Source organism: Vigna unguiculata, chromosome 5 (genome assembly GCF_004118075.2).
Source record: "Vigna unguiculata cultivar IT97K-499-35 chromosome 5, ASM411807v1, whole genome shotgun sequence".
Taxonomy (NCBI): Eukaryota; Viridiplantae; Streptophyta; class Magnoliopsida; order Fabales; family Fabaceae; genus Vigna; species Vigna unguiculata.
The window spans coordinates 17,185,754-17,203,659 of record NC_040283.1 but is presented as its reverse complement, the minus strand read 5'-3'; positions in this window follow the sequence as shown (position 1 = coordinate 17,203,659).

The window sequence follows — 17,906 nt, the reverse complement described above, 5'->3', positions numbered from 1 at the left end:
TTCTTTCTGCTGAAATACAAATTTATATTTTGGATTGTGTATTTTAAATTAAAAAAATGTATTTCACATTTTATAATTTAGAAGGTATTTTTCAATGAATATATACATTAAAATAATTAAAAATCAATTAATGTAAAAGATAGTTCCTGTAGTGAAGTGTTTTGAGAACGGATCTGAAAAAAAACTTAAGAAGTATAATGGAAAAAAAAGGTATGGATCTAATATAAGAAGATGATGAAAAGTATGGAAAATAAAGGTAAATAGATTATTTCACCACCCTATGAATGTACATACAAAATATATACGGAGATAAAGGGATAAATATATTATTTCAACGACACAAATCAAAGTTAAATTGAATTTTGAGTTAAATATATTTTTAGTTTTACAATATTGACGTGAAATTGAAATTTGTTCCTATTCAAAATTTTGATATATTTTGATTATAAACTTTAAAAATGAATGAATATAATCTTTTTAACCAAATTATGTTAAATTTTTTTAATGTGTCAAACAAGTTTTAGGCTAGCATTTGAATTGTTGATGTTAACACTCAATAAAGGAATGGGTGGAAGGGAAAAATATTATGCCTCACTGTTTCTATTTCATCAGAAACATAGGTATTTATAATGAATGGAAGAACAAAACTACGTCTACAAAAATCTACATCATTGTTACTAACAATCTGAAATAGAGCGTAATATTTGCCAAAAAACTAGGTAATAAAATATCCAAAACAAAAAGAAATATTTTGGAACATTCCTTCCCTTAAAGCTAATGTTTTTACATCTAGCTTATTTTAGAAATTTCAGTTACTCCAACCATGTTACGAAGCTTCTCAAATTGCTCTAACTTCACAAGCTTTGTCATGACGTCTGCAATTTGATCCCAAGAGATGCAGTACCTTAATTCCACAATTTCATCATTCTCTAACCCTCTTAAGAAACGAAACCTTATACCAATATGCTTGCTTTTTCCATGAAGCACTGGATTCTTGGACAACTATATAGTGGAGTTTTTCTCACAGACAATTATAGTACTTGTCTTCTATTGAATGCCAAGTATTTCTAGTAGCCTTCTAAGCTAAACACACTGACAAGCACACAATGTTGTTGCTATATATTTTGCTTCTGTGGTAGATAGACCCACTATTCTCTGCTTCTTTAAGGACCAAGAAACATCTTCATATCCCATCATGATTACAAAGCCATATGTACTATTCCAATCATCTGTCACCAACATAATCACTATTTGTGAAGACTATAAGTTATAAGCTTCTTTCTCCTCCTCAATAAAAAATGCCAAAATCATTTGTTCCCTTCAAATATCTTAGAATTCATTTTGTTGTTGTCTAGTGTGACATAATATGACTGGATATGAACCTGCTTATCAAACTAACAACATACATCAGGTCAGGTCTGGTTATTATCAGATACATGAGACTCTCAACCAACTGTTTAAATAGTGTTGCATTAACTCTCATCCCTCCTTCATATTTTGACAACTTTATTTCTAGTACTATTGGATTTTTGACAACATTACTATCACCCATGCCAAATCTAGTTAAAATTGCTCATGCATACCTCCTTTGAAAAAAGAAAATTCGAGTTGAACACTGTTTAATTTCTATTATCAGAAAATGTTTCATCTTTCCCAAGTCATGCATGTCAAACTTTAACATCATTGAAATTTTAAACTCCTCACACATGGTTCTATCATTCCTTATAAATATTAAATCATTAACATACAAATTGACTATTAATATTTTACCTCCTTATGACTTTGTGAAGAGTGTGTTCTCACTTGGACATCTCTTAAAGTCTTCACGTGCAAAGTAAGCTTCAATTCTGTAGTACCATGCTTGTGGTGCCTATGGCTTTCTTTAGCTTGTAGACTTTCTCCTTTTTTGCTTTATTTATGAACCCCTCAGGTTGTTGTACAAACACTTCTTCTTTAAGCTCTCCATGAAGGAAAGTGATTTTCACATCAAGTTGAAATACATACCAACCAAATTAAGCAGCAGTGGCAAGTATCACTCGAATGGTATAAAGTCTGGCCACTGGAGCAAATACTTTAGTGTAGTCCATTCCATGGTGTTTAACATACCCTGTTGCCACCAACCTTGCTTTAAGTTTCTCCACAGTCCCATCTTCGTTAAGTTTGATTTTAAAGACCCACTTAACAACAATAGATTTGACTCCTTTAGGTAACACAATAAGTTCTCAAGTTTGATTCTTCTTGATGACTTCAATTTCTTTTGTCATTGCTTCTTGCCAATTGTTGTCTTTTATAGCTTCCTCAAATGAAATTGGATCAGTGTCAACTATCATCATTGTATTTAAGGATTCTTCTTCAGATGATCCTACCTAGTTTCATAACTTGTCATCCACCCTGGTGCTATTCTTTCACGTGCACCCCTTCCTACATTCAAGTCTTCATTTGGAGGTGTCACTTTTGGACTGCTATGCAAGCTGGTGGTTCCATTTTCATCCCCATTCTAGTTACTCTCTCCACTATTTTTAGCTTCGCCATCACTTTTAATTACTCCTTCCCACTAGAATACATCTTGTTGCTTTCTTCCTCGCTTCTTTGCCAATCCCAACTTTTCTCTTCTTCAAAGACATCATCTTTACTAACAATAATTTTGTTTGAGATGGGATCACTACAAAAAAATTGAAATTACCGACGGATATACTTTTGTCGATAAATTTGAATTACCAACGGATTTTCAAATTTTAATTACCGACGGAAAAATCTGTCGGTAAAAAAAATTTTATTTACCGACAGAAAAATCTGTCGGTAAAATCCGTCAATAATTCAAATTTTTTTTACCGACAAAATTACCGACGGATTTTTCCGTCGGTAAAAGAAGCGGGAAATTTCCCACCCAAATTTGAATTACCGACGGAAAAATCCGTCGATAAAAGAAGTGGGAAATTTCTCGTCCAAATTTGAATTACCGACGGATTTTTCCGTCGGTAAATCCATCGATACTTACATAACTCAAAATTCGTCGGTAAAATCCGTCGATAATTTATTTTTTTTTATCGACGAAATTACCGATGGATTTATCCGTCGGTAAAAGAAGCGGGAATTTTCCCGCCTAAATCTGACCTTATAAGAAGACGAGGAGAAGGAGAAAAGAAGAAAAAGAAGGAGAAGAAGAAGAAGAAGAAGAAGAAGAGAAGAAGAAGAAGAGAAGAAGGAGAAGAAGAAGAAAAAGAAGGAGAAAGAGAAGAAGAAGGAGAAGAAAAGAAGGAGAAGAAGAAGAAGAAAGAGAAGAAGAAGGAGAAGAAAAGAAGGAGAAGAAGAAGAAGAAGAGAGGAAGAAGGAGAAGAAGAAGATGAAGAAGGAGAAGATGAAGGAGAAGAAGGAGAAGAAGAAGAAGACGACGGCGGCGGCGGCGACGGTGGCGGCGACGATGGTGGCAGTGGCGACGGCGATGGTGACGGCGACGACGACGGCGACATTGACGGCGACGGGGACGGCGACCACAAAAAAAAAAATGAAAAAAAAAATTGAAAGAGGGAGGAGGAAGAAGATGAATAGTGTAACAAATTTACCGACGGATTTTTGGTAATTACCAACGGATATTTCGGTCGGTAATTAACGACGAACATCCGTCGTTAATTACCGACGGATTTTTCCGTCGATAATTACCGACAGATTTACCGATGGATTTTTTTGTCGATAATTATCGGCAAATTTATCGACGGATTGATCCGTCGGTAATTACCGACGGAACATGATTTCCGTCGGTAAAATTTTATAGACAAACATTTTACTGACGAATTTTTGGCCGTCGATAATCCGTCGGTAATGTTGATTTAGCGACGGATTTTGACCATTACCGACGGATTTTGACCGTCGGTAATAATGATTTTTCTTGTAGTGGATTATATAACCTTCATGCCTTGGATTCATCGCTAACTCCTAAGAATACACATTTTCTACTCTTCTCATCAAATTTTGTTTTGCTCTGGTCTCGTACATGAACATGTTTCAAACATCCTAAAATGCGAAAGTAATCCACTATAGGTGTCTCACTAGTCCAAGCTCTTTTTGGGGTCTTCTTTTTCACTACTGCAATTGGACATCTTTTTTGAATATGCACTCGCCATTTCATGGCTTTAGGCTACAAGAATTTATGTTCTTGCTTCTCACTTAACATAGATCGAATAACATTCATAATGGTCTTGTTTTTCCTTTCTACCACTCCATTCTAGTGAGGGGTACAAGATAATATCAATTGTCTACTGATACCTTGTGAATGAAAAAATTCTTCAAACTCGTTTGAGGTGAATTCACCACCCCTATTGGTCCTCAAACAAGTGGTGTAGGCTTCAATCTCATTTTCAACGCGAGCTTTGAACCTTTGTAAGAAAAAAAAAACCCAAGTCTAACGAGTACAATAATCTATAAAGCTTAGTATGTACCATTTTGTTATTGTTTGAAGTTGGCTAAATAGGGCTGCAAATGTCGGAGTGCACCAACTGAAGGCGCCATGATGCTCTCCAATAAACTCTTTCTTGCTATAGGGTTTCTATGTTGCTTGCTAGTTAAACATGTGGTTGATAATGTCCATTTTTACCTCTTTTTGTGTGTTTATTGTCATGAATAAATCAACTCTTTCCTAACTTTGATCTTGTTACATCCTTAAGTTTAATGTGTTTTGTATTGTTTTATGTTTTATTTGTGTTATGCTTGTTTTGCCTCTAATCTTTCTTTTAACTGTGTTAAATAAGTTAATAGGAAACATTTGTGGTGGAGGAAAACAAGCAAGAACTCAAGGGAGCATGATTTAACAAGAAAAGATATATTTTAAAGTAAATACCTGCGTCGGACACCACTGGAATCATGCCCAGTGCTTCAAATACATAATATTGTCAAACTGCCCAAGGTTGAGCAGTGTAAAACTGGGGTTGAGCGCCACAAGGTTTAGCGGTGGAAAGTGGGGCTGAGCACCATTCAATTCGTAAAACTTGGCGCTGAGCGCTACTGAGACAAGGTTGAGCGGTGACGGCGCTGACATGTCAAAAAATGGGTTTTAAATCTAGTTTCTTGCGATGGTATGTGATTCCTCATTTTGCACGATAGAGAAACACTTTTGGGTGCTTGGAGAGCCTCTTGGAGGTTGTTAGGGGTTTTGGGAAACTCTCCCACTCCTCATTGGGTCTTCTCCTCCATTCATGGTGGGTTTTCCCCCTTTTGGGGTTAGAGAGGAAGATGGGTTTCGAATTGGAGATGGAGATGTGAATGAGAGGCGCAATTGGAGCATGGAGCAATTGCCAAGAACCTTGGGATAAGGCTTGTATCTTCCCTTTGGTTTCCATTTCTTCCCTATCTCTTCAATTTGTAAAACCTAGGTTTTCCAGCATGAAAAGCTAAACCTATTGTTGAGATTAGATGTAATGAACTTTGTGTGATGTTAATCCATATGCTTTTCCATTTCTATGTTAGTATTTGATTTCCATGCTTAAAGCTTCCTTTGGTTTGGCCACCCATGCATGATTTGTGGTTCTTTGGGTGTTAGAAAATGTCTTTTGAACCTAGAACTGAAATTGAATGCCTAATGGAGCTTGTATCTACGGATCGAACATGATCCATTAGTAATCTTAAGACTCTTTAACTTAATGCATGATTTCACTTGTTGAGGATTCAAGGAATTGGAACTTGATGAGTTATCATAGACTTAAAGTCACTAGGAATAAAATTTGAGTATTCATGTGAGTTGATTTTGACTTGAAATTGGAATTGAGATGTTTGTGAATGCATGAGAATAAAGTGAATAAAATCTAGTCTTGACAATTGTATATAATCTATGTTAAATTTCTATGCACACCAATTGTTTGATAAAATACCAAAAAGAGTTTCTTTGTGTTTTTGTGAGCTTTGTTGTCTGTTTGAGTTGTGAATTGTGAGATTTGTCATGTGTTGCACAAGTCCATGTGGAGAGAACGATATTTATTACTTGCTACGTGTGACTGGTGCACTTGTCGTTTTTCACCTAACAATGGTGCATATCTTCTTTGGAGACGTCAAGGAGTGTAAGCCAATCACCATCTTCTTGTTGGAAAGAGTGCTCAAAGCCTTGTGATTTAGGTGTCCAAAGCGGCAATGCCACATGTGAGCTTCTTTTTTAGAAGAATTTTCAACTTGCAAACATAAAAAATGTTCAGGTATAGAGACTAGCACATAAATCATTTAGTTCTTACTTATATGAGTTTTTTATCTTATCAACCCCTTCCTAGGATGAAATACTTTGCAAGTTCCACCTGAAGTTATAATGGCTACGTTTTCTCTTGACGTTGTCCTATGCTTAAGAGATTGTTTTAAGCTTTGGAATATAATAAACATCATATATTACCTAGGTTTTTCCTTTCAATTGGAGCCTTATACTTCCCTTTGCTACCACTATTATCTTCATGCCATTTCCAAGCTTTAATGTTCTAAAATGCTCTTATGTTAAAACAATAAACCAATTTTTTTGGCTTGTCATATGATTACTGCATCCATAATCAAAATACCATAATTATTCTTTTGTTAGATGAGGCTCTTCATAGGATATCAACAATATCTCCTTGTCGTCTTCATCTACTTCAATATAATCAGTTTTTTGTTCAAAGGTAAGACATTCACACTAGAATTGTCCCAACTTATGGAATTTGAAGCACTCAATTAGTGATTTATATATGGGTTGTGTTCCTCTACCTCTGCCACTGATGTGTGTTGAATTTTATTAGTTTTCATTAGTCAAAGTGTTCATTTTTCCATTCTAGAATAGCTAATTTGAACATATTAGGTTAGATTCCACACTTTTGGCCATTTTCACATTTTCATAGAATTAGTGTTTGTAGAGTGTTTCTAAACATCATTTGAGTGTGGTTGCATCATATTTTGAGTCCTAGGGTCTTAGGTTAGTCAAACCTAGTGTTAAGAGTCAAATTTTGCTCATTTAGTCTTTAAACCATGACATAATTGACTTTAGAGTCGACTTTTTGAAATTCTTCCAAATTGTATGATTTGACCTTGTGAAATTATTATAAATGCCGAATTACACTTGTTGGAAGTGGTCAAACACAAAAATTTGAGGTTTAGGGCCAATTGAGCAAAAGTCTTAGTTTTCATGTTTTTGGTCATTTTAGCTTAGTTATTCAAGTTGTGTTTAGGTAGAGCTAATCCCTCCACTTGAGCTTTTGATCAATTTGCAGGTCCTCTATCCTTAGGCAAGGTTTAATTGAAGATTTGAAGGCCTAGAAGTTCACATGGCAGCAAGGTCAAGTTGGTGGCAAAACATGAAGTGTGCAAAAGTGACATGTTTGACCTTAGAGTTGACTTTTGCCATTTGGACCCCAAATCAAGAGCCAACCATTTGGAGCACTTTAGGACACTAATGTGACTGGTTTAGGCCTTGGGATTGCCAAAAACTTGAGAGGGGGTTGCACTTTGAAAAAGCAAGTGTGCAAAAGTGGCATGTTTGACCTTAGAGTTGACTTTTGCCATTTAGACCCCAAATCAAGAGCCAATCATTTAGAGCACTTTATGACACTAAATGTGATTGGTTTGGGCCTTGGGATTGCCAAAAATCTTATAGGGGATTGCACTTTGACGCTTGGGCTCATTTGGTAAGAGGTGGCTTAGTATGGGTAGGTTTTAAGGTAGATTTGGTTTGGTGGCATAGGGGGGACGACCCAACAACCTCCTAGGGAGGTTGCAAGTTTCTTTGACCATTCTTAGACTAGTTTTGACAGCAACACAACACCTCAATGCAACAGACCCGAATATCCCCCTAAAATCACTCATTTTCATTCCATTTTTGCCTTTGGAAGTAAGAGTGGGCATGGATAAGATTTTTAAAAATCTTGTCCACATTTAACTTAAGTCCAAATATTTGGATCAAATATTATATCCATATTTATTTTTCTGTAAAATCAGATTAGATCTTTTTAATATCCAAATCCAAATATTTAGATTAAGATTTAAATCCAAATCCAATTTTAGATCCACATTTTTCATTAAAATATATATATTTTCTATGAATCTTTATTTTTAATTTTATAAATCTGTCCAATCCTAGGCCGCCATGTCAACTTCATCTTCTCCCAACACATTTCAGAACATGGTGACTTCCTCCCTGCACCTCCATTGCACAACATCGACGACAACACAAGAGCATGTCAGACTCACCGTTGACAACCGTAGGTTTGCTGGAAACAGAGATAGCCACGCAGATCGACCTCCATATGCATTACGCCAAAAAGCACGAGCCACAAGAACTAAGCTAACAAACCAGATTTGCGAGCTCCTCTATGCTGGACCAAGACACACTGAAAACATCCTCTACTGCGCATCTCGACCTTTAAGCATCTGGCCAGAGAACGATGTAACCAGCTCGTCCTCTCAGATTTGCACCACGGGATATCCACGAACGCGGAAGGAAGCACTCCATCTTCTCTTCCACTCAGACCAGCTTCATCGTGAACCACCTTTAAACCACCGTCCCTGCGTCTTTTTGAGTGAATCGCAGCAAAGAAGAAGAAGCCACGCAGATTTAGGGTTTTTGCAATTTTGAAATAGAGAAGGGAGATTAAAATAGGTTCATATTTATCTAGATCTAAATATAGTTTGCATTTAAAATTTGGATTTTCAATTTTAAATATCTGAATAACTAAAAGAGATATCTGATCTTATAAAATGATAAAATTCAGATTAAGGATAAAAAAATGATCATATAAAATGGATTATTAATAGATCAAACAGAGCAAAAAATAGACCAGATTAGCAAAATAGTTTTTTTGCTCACCCTTATTTAGAAGCTTGGATAGCTCAAGCCTTGGTGAGAGGAAGGTTGCAGCAACTCCTTGTACTCATTTTTGGTATTGTAATCTGGATTTGAACTTCAATGAATGACAATTTCAGTACTGGTCATTTGGCCTATGATTTCATAATTTTCATCATCATTTTCCACTGAACCACCACCTTGGCTACCACTTTTTGAGCTTGAACTCCACCCTACCTAACCAAATATAGGTTCTGGAACCAGGCCTGTGAATTGGTGTGTCCAAAAGACCTTTATAGTGTTGGAATAGAAAGGCACCGCTAAAAGAAAAGCTACTCTATCTGAGAAGATTTTATTTAGACAAAGTGAAAGTGTATAATCACAAGTATGGTGAGCAATGTATACAACTGAATGAAAGAAAGGGGTTATATACAAGTCAAGATCGAACAAACTAAAATAGATTTTTAATCACAACCTAACACCCTTCTCTGATTAAAAAACTTCTACAAATGAAAATCAAGAACATTTAGGGATGTTTTCATCTCATTGAACCTCTCGTCTTCAAAGCTTGAGTCATTACATCAGCTAATTGAAGTTCAATCCTGCAATGCTTCAATTTGATGCTTCCCTTGCTGACTTGATCTTGAAAAAAATGGTATTTAGTGACAATATGCTTGCTTCTTTCATGAGACATTAGGTTTTTGGCTAGATCAATAACTGATTTGCTATCCACTAGTAATTCTACATTGTCATCATTAAACATCTTTAATTCTTTGAGTAAAGCCATGAGCCATAGTGCCTGGCAAGCTGCAGAACAAGCAGTGTTTTTTTGTCAGTTGTGTCACCACTCCAGTCAAAGTCTGGATAAGCTAACAGTTGTAGGTGATCACATTCTTTGCTTTGATGACGAAAAATAAGACCATATACCAGGGTTCCTTTAAGTTATCTTAGTATTATCTGCAACCAGACATGATTATTTAGGGTCACTTAGAAATCTACTTAGAATTCCAACATTGTAGGTAATCTCGGGTTTGCTATGACATATGTATAGTAGGCTTCCAATCATTTGCCTATATAGAGTTTCATCCACCGAGGCTTCAGTTTCATCTTGTACGAGTTTCAAGCTAAGCTCTACAGGTGTTGCTGCTGGATTACAATCCAACATGTTGAACTTCTTTAACACTTCCAGGATATACTTTATCTGATGCATGATAATTCCTCTCCTATCATAAGCAAACTCCAATCCTAGAAAATATGATAGGGCACCCAAATTAGTCATTTCAAATTCTTTTTTCAGATCTTTAAACTGATTCATCAGTGTGTTGACGAATCACACTTCTAGAAGATTGCAGGGGCTGCAACTTCAAGAGAAGCTTGGAAGATTTTGGAGCAATGTAGTGAAGGGGTTGAGAAATTGAAGAAGGTTAGGTTACAAACTTTGCATCGTCAATACGAATTGATGCAAATGGAGAGCAACAAGAAAATAGCAGAGTTCTTCAATCGGGTTATCACTCATACCAATGTAATGAAGGGTTAAAAAATGAAAGATAAGCCTATTGTTGAGAAAATCTTGAGGACTCTCAATCCAAGATTCGACCATATTATGGTCGCAATTGAAGAGACAAAGAAAATTGAAGAGATGAAAGTCTAAGAACTTAAAGACTGCTTGGAGGCGCATGACCAAAGATTATTGGAGAGAGAGTCAGAGAAGCCCAATGACAATCAGGCTTTGCTGGCTCAAACATCAAAGAAAAGCGAAAACAATTCCATAGGTGGTTTCCAAGGTCAAGGTTGTGGGAGAAACTCCTGAGGTGGATATGGAAGAGGTGGTCAGAATCAAGATCAAGAAAAAGGTAGTGAGGATCATTCTGATAACAAGCAGCGAAATTCCTATGGTTGGCGAGGAGGAAAGAGAAAGACTAATAGGAAGAGAATAAAGTTTTTGAATTGTAATCAAATTAGTCACTTCTCAACAGAACTTAAAGCAGCACCAAACAATTCTGATTATGGGGATAATCAGTCAAAGACACACTATCAAGCGTATATGGCGAATGAGGAGAGTAGTGAGGCGTTAGAGGAACATGTGATCTTGATGATGGTCACCCAACCAGAGAGACTGAGTGATGAAATCTGGTATATTGATTCAGACTGTTCGAATCACATGACTGACTATCGTGAGTGGCTAGTCAATCTTGATGAAAGGAAGAAAAGTACTGTGAGGTTTGCAGATAACATGGTCACACAAGCCGAAGGTGCAAGATATGTAGTTGTGACGAAGCAAGATGGTAAACAAGATATCATTTCTTATGTCTTATACGTGCTTGGGATAAAAAGCAATTTGATCAGCATGGGCCCATTGTTAGAGAAAGGATATTCAGTGAGAACAATTGACAACCTTCTTGAGGTCTGTGGCGCAGCAAATAAGATTGTGATTAGAGTGCCATTAGCCAAGAACAAAACATTTAAGGTTAGCCTGAACAACCTTGATACTCATTGCTTTTCCGCTGCGGTATATATTGATGAATCCTGGTTAAGGTTAGCCTAAACAACCTTGATACTCAATTCTTTTCCGCTGTGGCATATACTACAACTAGGAGTGGGGCACTTAAATTTCAAAGACTTGAGTCGAATGAGTTTTGAAAAATTGGTGAGTGGTCTTCCATTGATCAATCCTTTAAAGGTTTGTGAAAATTGTTGGATTAGTAAGCAGTCCAGAACCTTATTTAGTAATTTGACTACATTAAGAAGTAGTGAAATACTACAGGTTGTGTATAGTGATTTATGTGGACCATTTGAAGTCCCCTCATTGGGAGGAAATAAGTATTGATTGATGACTTTAGCAGAAAAATGTGGATATACTTCTTGAGAGCTAAGAGTAAGGTGTATAAAATCTTCAAAGAATTTAAAGCGTTAGTTGAGAAGTAGTCTGGTAAAATTGTGAAGGCGTTACAAACTGATGGTGGTGGGGAGTTTATTTCAGGTGAAATGGAAAGCTTCTATAAAGAACAAGGAATTGTACATGAAGTAGTAGCCCCATACACCCCACAACATAACATAGTGACAAAAAGAAGGAACCACAATATTCTAAACATGGTAAGAAGCATGATTAAGCAAAAGAATTTACCACACAATTTCTGAGGAGAGGTTGCCATGATTGTAGTGTACATTTTGAACCACTGCCCCACCATAAGGCTTAATTCAATGGTTTCGGAAGAGGCTTGGACTGGTGTCAAACCATTTGTCAAAAATCTGAAGATCTTTGGCTCACCGTGTTACAAACACATACAAGATTAGAGGAGGAGAAAACTAGATGATAAAGAAGAACCAATGATATTTGTAGGGTATAATTCTATTGGTTACTATAAAATGTACAATCCCAAAGAAAGAAAAGTATGCTTTAGCCGAGATGTTCATTTTGAGGAGTCCAGATCTTAGTATGAAGTGGTTTCCACGACATCTGCAGAAGTGGAATTTAATTGGGAAGAAGACAGTCATACCAAGACCAACACTCAATGCATAGAAGGAAAATCAAATGGCAGACCAAGAAGAGAAAGAAGGTTTCCCACAAGCCTTCAAGATTATCAGGTGTATCCTGATAATTCCATAACTGACGATGGCAATCTGGTCCAACATCTGGCATTGATGGTCAATTATGAACCAATAAGTCTTGATGAAGCTATTTTAAGTGCAGTGTGGAGAATTACCATGGAGGATGAAATAAAGAGCATTGAAAAAAATCAGACCTATGAGATGGTAAATCTGCCAAGAGACAAGGTACCCATTGAGGTAAAGTGGGTGTTCAAGACTAAACTCAAGCCAGATGGATTAGTTGCAAAGTACAAAGCAAGATTGGTGGCAAAGGGCTTTATGCAAAGAAAGGGGTTATATGCAAGTCAACACCGAACAAACTAAAATAGATTTTTAATCACAACCTAACATATACATCATTGTGTCAAAGTAAACAAGATGAATGAGTTGGATTCAAGACCAATGGTAGTAGCCAAGCTCATTTCACTCATATTTCTCCACTTCATTGCACTCTTGCTACAATTTTGAGTTTCTATTCATTCCACCACTTCATACACATCACTTTTAAGTTTATTTATTTGCTTACAAGCTTAATTTTATGTTCCCATCATCAAATCGCCAAAATCCCCATTCTACACCATTTTCACGTTCACACACACCTTAGTTACTATTCCATTAAATTTCTCTCTCATTTCTCAATCATTTTGAGTTCAGTAAATGCATGCACACTCCTGGGATGATTCCCAAGCATTTTGAACCATTACACACCCAATTCCATCACCATTTCACCAATTCACGTTTCTTTGCATTTTCTCGTTCACGTTCAACATAGATACACTGTTCCATTCGGATTTTGCGTGATTTGAGATTTTTGATTTGTTCTTGAGCTTTGTTCATACTTCCTTATGTTCCCCAAGTTATTTGAATCATCAATTTCGCATTTCCTTCCATGAATCATCGAATTCAAATTTCTACATCTCAACCATTTGTGTTTTTGCATAATCTTATAATTGCGCGATTTCAATGATTTTTTGTGCAAATTGGTTTGGGGTTTTCAATCATAGCATCATGACGAAGCTTTCTACACTTTTAATTGAATTTTCATTGCACGAGTTGGTCAAATCGATTGAAATTGCATTTCTGCTCAAATTTGGGAATTAGGGTCCATGAATTTGGGAACTTTGTGTGTAGTGCACCAAATCGAGTGATTCTAGTTTCTAAATGCAATTGAGATCAATTATAATCATTTTTCATCATTATATTTTCAATTGCATAATCAAAAGATTCCAACCCGAGGTTACAATGCACTTTGCTCATGAACATGTTCTTGATTTTGGGCAGATTTCGAGTTTGATGAATTTGGGCCAATTTAACCATTGCATTATCTTAGTTTTGATCATCAAACATGTTTTGAGCATTTAGGATTAGCTAATTCATCATTCCCTACCATTTTGTGCATTACATGTCATGTATTCATGCATAGTTCATAGCATTTCTTGCATTTGATGATTTTGAGTTTTATGTTTTTAAGTGTTGATTTTGAATAAGTTTCCCCACCACAATTCAAGCACGAGCATTTCATTTGACTTTATCCATGTCCATGGATTGATTCCCAAGGTTCTACCTATACTGCATTTTTTAGGGGAAATTGGTTTTGACTGAGTCTTTTAGGCGACGAAATGACTTTATCAAATGACATCGTTGCTGTAAGACCCGTGAAAAAAATAGAATAAAGGGAAACACATATAAAAATTGATGGTTTGTTTGAGATTGTGGAATTATTTAAATTAAGGATTTTATTTAATTTTGATATATGATGAAATAATTAAATGATTAATTTAAGTTAAGTGTTGTTTGTTTATTTTAATTATTTACATAAATATGAAATACCTTTAACCAAAGTAAAGTCTCAATTATTGGTAAAAACTCATTTAATCACATGAAAGTTTATAAATAAAATCAAAGTAAAGTCTCAATTAAATTTAAAAACCCTTGAACTCATATGATCAACATGCATATAGATTTAAAATCATTACTTTTTACGAGATTCAACGATAAAAGACATAGATGAATTAAAACCTCAACAATAATAAAAAGAACAAAGAAATTAATTCATTCTAACCTCAAAATCCATAATGAAATTACAATGGAATCAACCCAAGAAGTTTAGCAATCCATGGAATACAAAAGAAGAATAGAGAGAAGAAAAGAGAGAGAAGGGAAACGAAATTAGGCACCCCTAAGGGTTCCAATGTTAGAATTAATTGACGAATTAATTCTATTAGTGACTCATTTGAAATATTATGATGAGCCCAATTGTGATTTAATAAAAATATAAAGACTTATTGGTTATTATTATGGGAAGTGATAATAAAATAAAATAAAGATAAAGATAAAATAAAAACCAACTTGATGGACGTTGGTTTATAAAAGGAATAGGGGTTCTGTCTCTGGCCATAAGGTTCTTTTCACTGTAATCCATCAAGAACGTGTGAGAAGAGAAAGAAAGGCAAAGAGATAGATTGGGAAACGGTGATTGAAGAGCACACAAGATTACAAATTTGAAGAACGCATATTCACAGGATCTCTCATGGATCAAGGTTAGTGCTCTATTATGTTTTATCGAGTGAGAATCATAACTCTGAAAGATCCTTAATTAGTTTTACATGTGGTATCAAAGCAAGATTGTAGGATTTATGATTCTCCTATTATGTGATGTTTCTCTCTTATTATGTTTTCCCCCTAATGTTATAAGCCCTAATTTAATTTTATGAATGATGATGATGCCATGGATCAAGTGCATCCGCTGCTGCCATTAAAATGCCATTAATCAGAATTTATGCGTGCGCGTGCTTTACTGTAATGGTGTTTTGTTTTTAATTGGCAATTGAATGAAGATATAATAATATTGTTATGTGCTAAAGTGTTATTATTATTATTATTATTATTTTAATTTTAATTTGGAATAAAGTAGTGTGTGAATGGCTTAAAAACGGTTAGTGTGTGAATGACATGAAGTGTGAACATGGCATTGGAAGTTTAAAAAAAACGTACTTGTGAACGTGCCTAAATGAAAGTTTAAAAACTGCCGCTGAATGTGCATTGTGCTTAAATTAAGATGAGTAATTTTCTTTTATTGGTTTACGTCACCAATAAATTATTTATTTTAATTATTTATATAAATAAAATAATTAAAATAAATAATTAAAATAATTTATAGCAATAATTAATAATTTTATTTTAATTTGCAATAATATTTATGTTTGTTATTGTTAAATTAAAATTAATGAGGATGCTATATAAAGTTTATAGCAATTAAATGTGTATTTATTTATTTGAAATTAAATATGATAAATTTTGTTAGTCACCAAAGGGGCCAAAATTTTAAAGTTTATATGATTTCAAATTATTAATGTTTTTTATTTTAATTACTCATAGTATGGATGCTAAATTATGAATAATTAAATTTATGGGTTAATTAAAATTCATTAATTATAAGACATTTAAAGATCGTCCAAAGGTTGATTAATTGTTCTCATAATTAATGAACATGATTGTAGATAATTTTGTATGCGTCACTAGTTTTATTTATATACCCAAAGGTAGTAGGTGATTCTAGTTGATGCATATTTTAATTATCAATAATGTTATAATGTGATTAGCATCATTATGTTTATGTTAGTGTATTAGTGGATCTCCCAAAGGAGAACATTAGTATGCATAGAATGATTGTTTATATCTGAATCTGTTTTTACGTTTAGTTTTATGACTCAAAGCATTAATGTTAGGCATGTGTTAATTGCAGTCTCTGTTCCGGTATCTTTACACGCGCATGCTTCGTCTGTTCCAGTCTTTAATGGGTTAAATTTCCCTGACTGGAGTGAGCAAGTCCAATTTCACTTAGGTGTGTTGGATCTTGATCTAGCTCTTCTAGTTGAAAAACCGGCTGCTATCACGGATGCTAGTAGCAATGAAAAGAAAACCCATTACAAAGCCTGGGTAAGATCAAACAGACTTAGCTTAATGTTTATGAGAATGAGCATAGCAAGCAATATAAAGTCAGCTCTTCCCAAAACTGATGACGCAAAAGAATTTATGAAATTTGTGGAAGAGCGCTCCCAAACTGCTGATAAGTCTCTCGTTGGGACACTGATGAGTACGTTGACCACTATGAAGTTTGACGGTTCGCGTACTATGCATGAGCATGTGATCGAGATGACAAATATCGCAGCAAGACTTAAGTCTTTAGGAATGGCAGTGGATGAAGGTTTTCTCGTGTAGTTCATTTTGAACTCATTACCGTCTGAGTATGGTCCGTTTCAGATGAACTACAACACCATGAAAGACAAGTGGAATGTGCATGAATTGCACAGTATGCTAGTTCAGGAGGAGACCCGACTGAAGAACTTAGGAAGCCACTCTATTCAGTATGTGAAGAATCAAGGAGCTGTTGGAAAGAAAGTTGCTAAGAAACATGGAAAGGGTAAAGGACCACTGAAGATTGACGAGTCCTCAACCAAAATCCAGAAGAAAAATGACAAATGTCATTTATGCAGGAAGTCTAGACATTTCCAGAAGGACTGCATAAAGCGTAAGGCTTGGTTCGAAAAGAAAGGTGAGCATAATGCTTACGTATGTTTTGAATCAAACTTAACTGAAGTTCCCCATAATACGTGGTGGATTGATTCTGGATGTACGACTCATGTTTCTAATGTGATGCAGGGATTTCTTACAACCTGAACCATAAACCCAAATGAGAAGTTTGTCTTCATGGGCAATAAAGAGAAAGTTCCAGTGGAAGCGGTTGGGACTTATCTTCTAATCCTCGACACTGGATATCACTTAGACCTTATGGATACTTTTTTATGTACCTAGTATCACTAGGAATTTAATTTCTTTGTCTAAGCTTGATATTGCTGGATATTCTTTTAAGTTTGGGAATGGTTGTTTCAGTTTGTTTAAGCGTACTTTTATGATTGGATCTAGTACACTTTATGATGGTTTATATAAATTGAATTTGGATAATTTATATGCTGAAACTCTTATGACTTTGCATCACAATGTTGGCACTAAACGTAGTTTAGTGGATGAACGATCTGCTTACTTGTGACATAAACGTTTGAGACATATTTCCAAAGAAAGAATGCAAAGATTAGTAAAGAATGAAATCCTTTCGGATTTAGATTTTACTGATCTGAATGTGTGTGTGGATTGTATTAAAGGCAAACAAACTAAACACACAAAGAAAGGAGCCACGAGAAGCACTCAGCTTCTTGAAATCATACACACCGATATATGTGGTCCGTTTGATGTAAATTCTTTCAATAAAGAGAAGTACTTCATCACCTTTATTGATGATTTTTCGCGTTATGGACATGTCTATCTACTGCATGAGAAATCTCAATCAGTAAATGCCTTGGAAGTTTATATAAATGAAGTGGAAAGGCAATTAGACAGAAAGGTGAAAATCGTAAGGTCTAATAGAGGTGGTGAGTATTATGGAAGATATGATGAAAGTGGACAACACCCTGGTCCGTTCGCTAAGTTCCTTGAGAAACGTGGTATTTGTGCTCAATACACAATAGCAGGCACACCACAA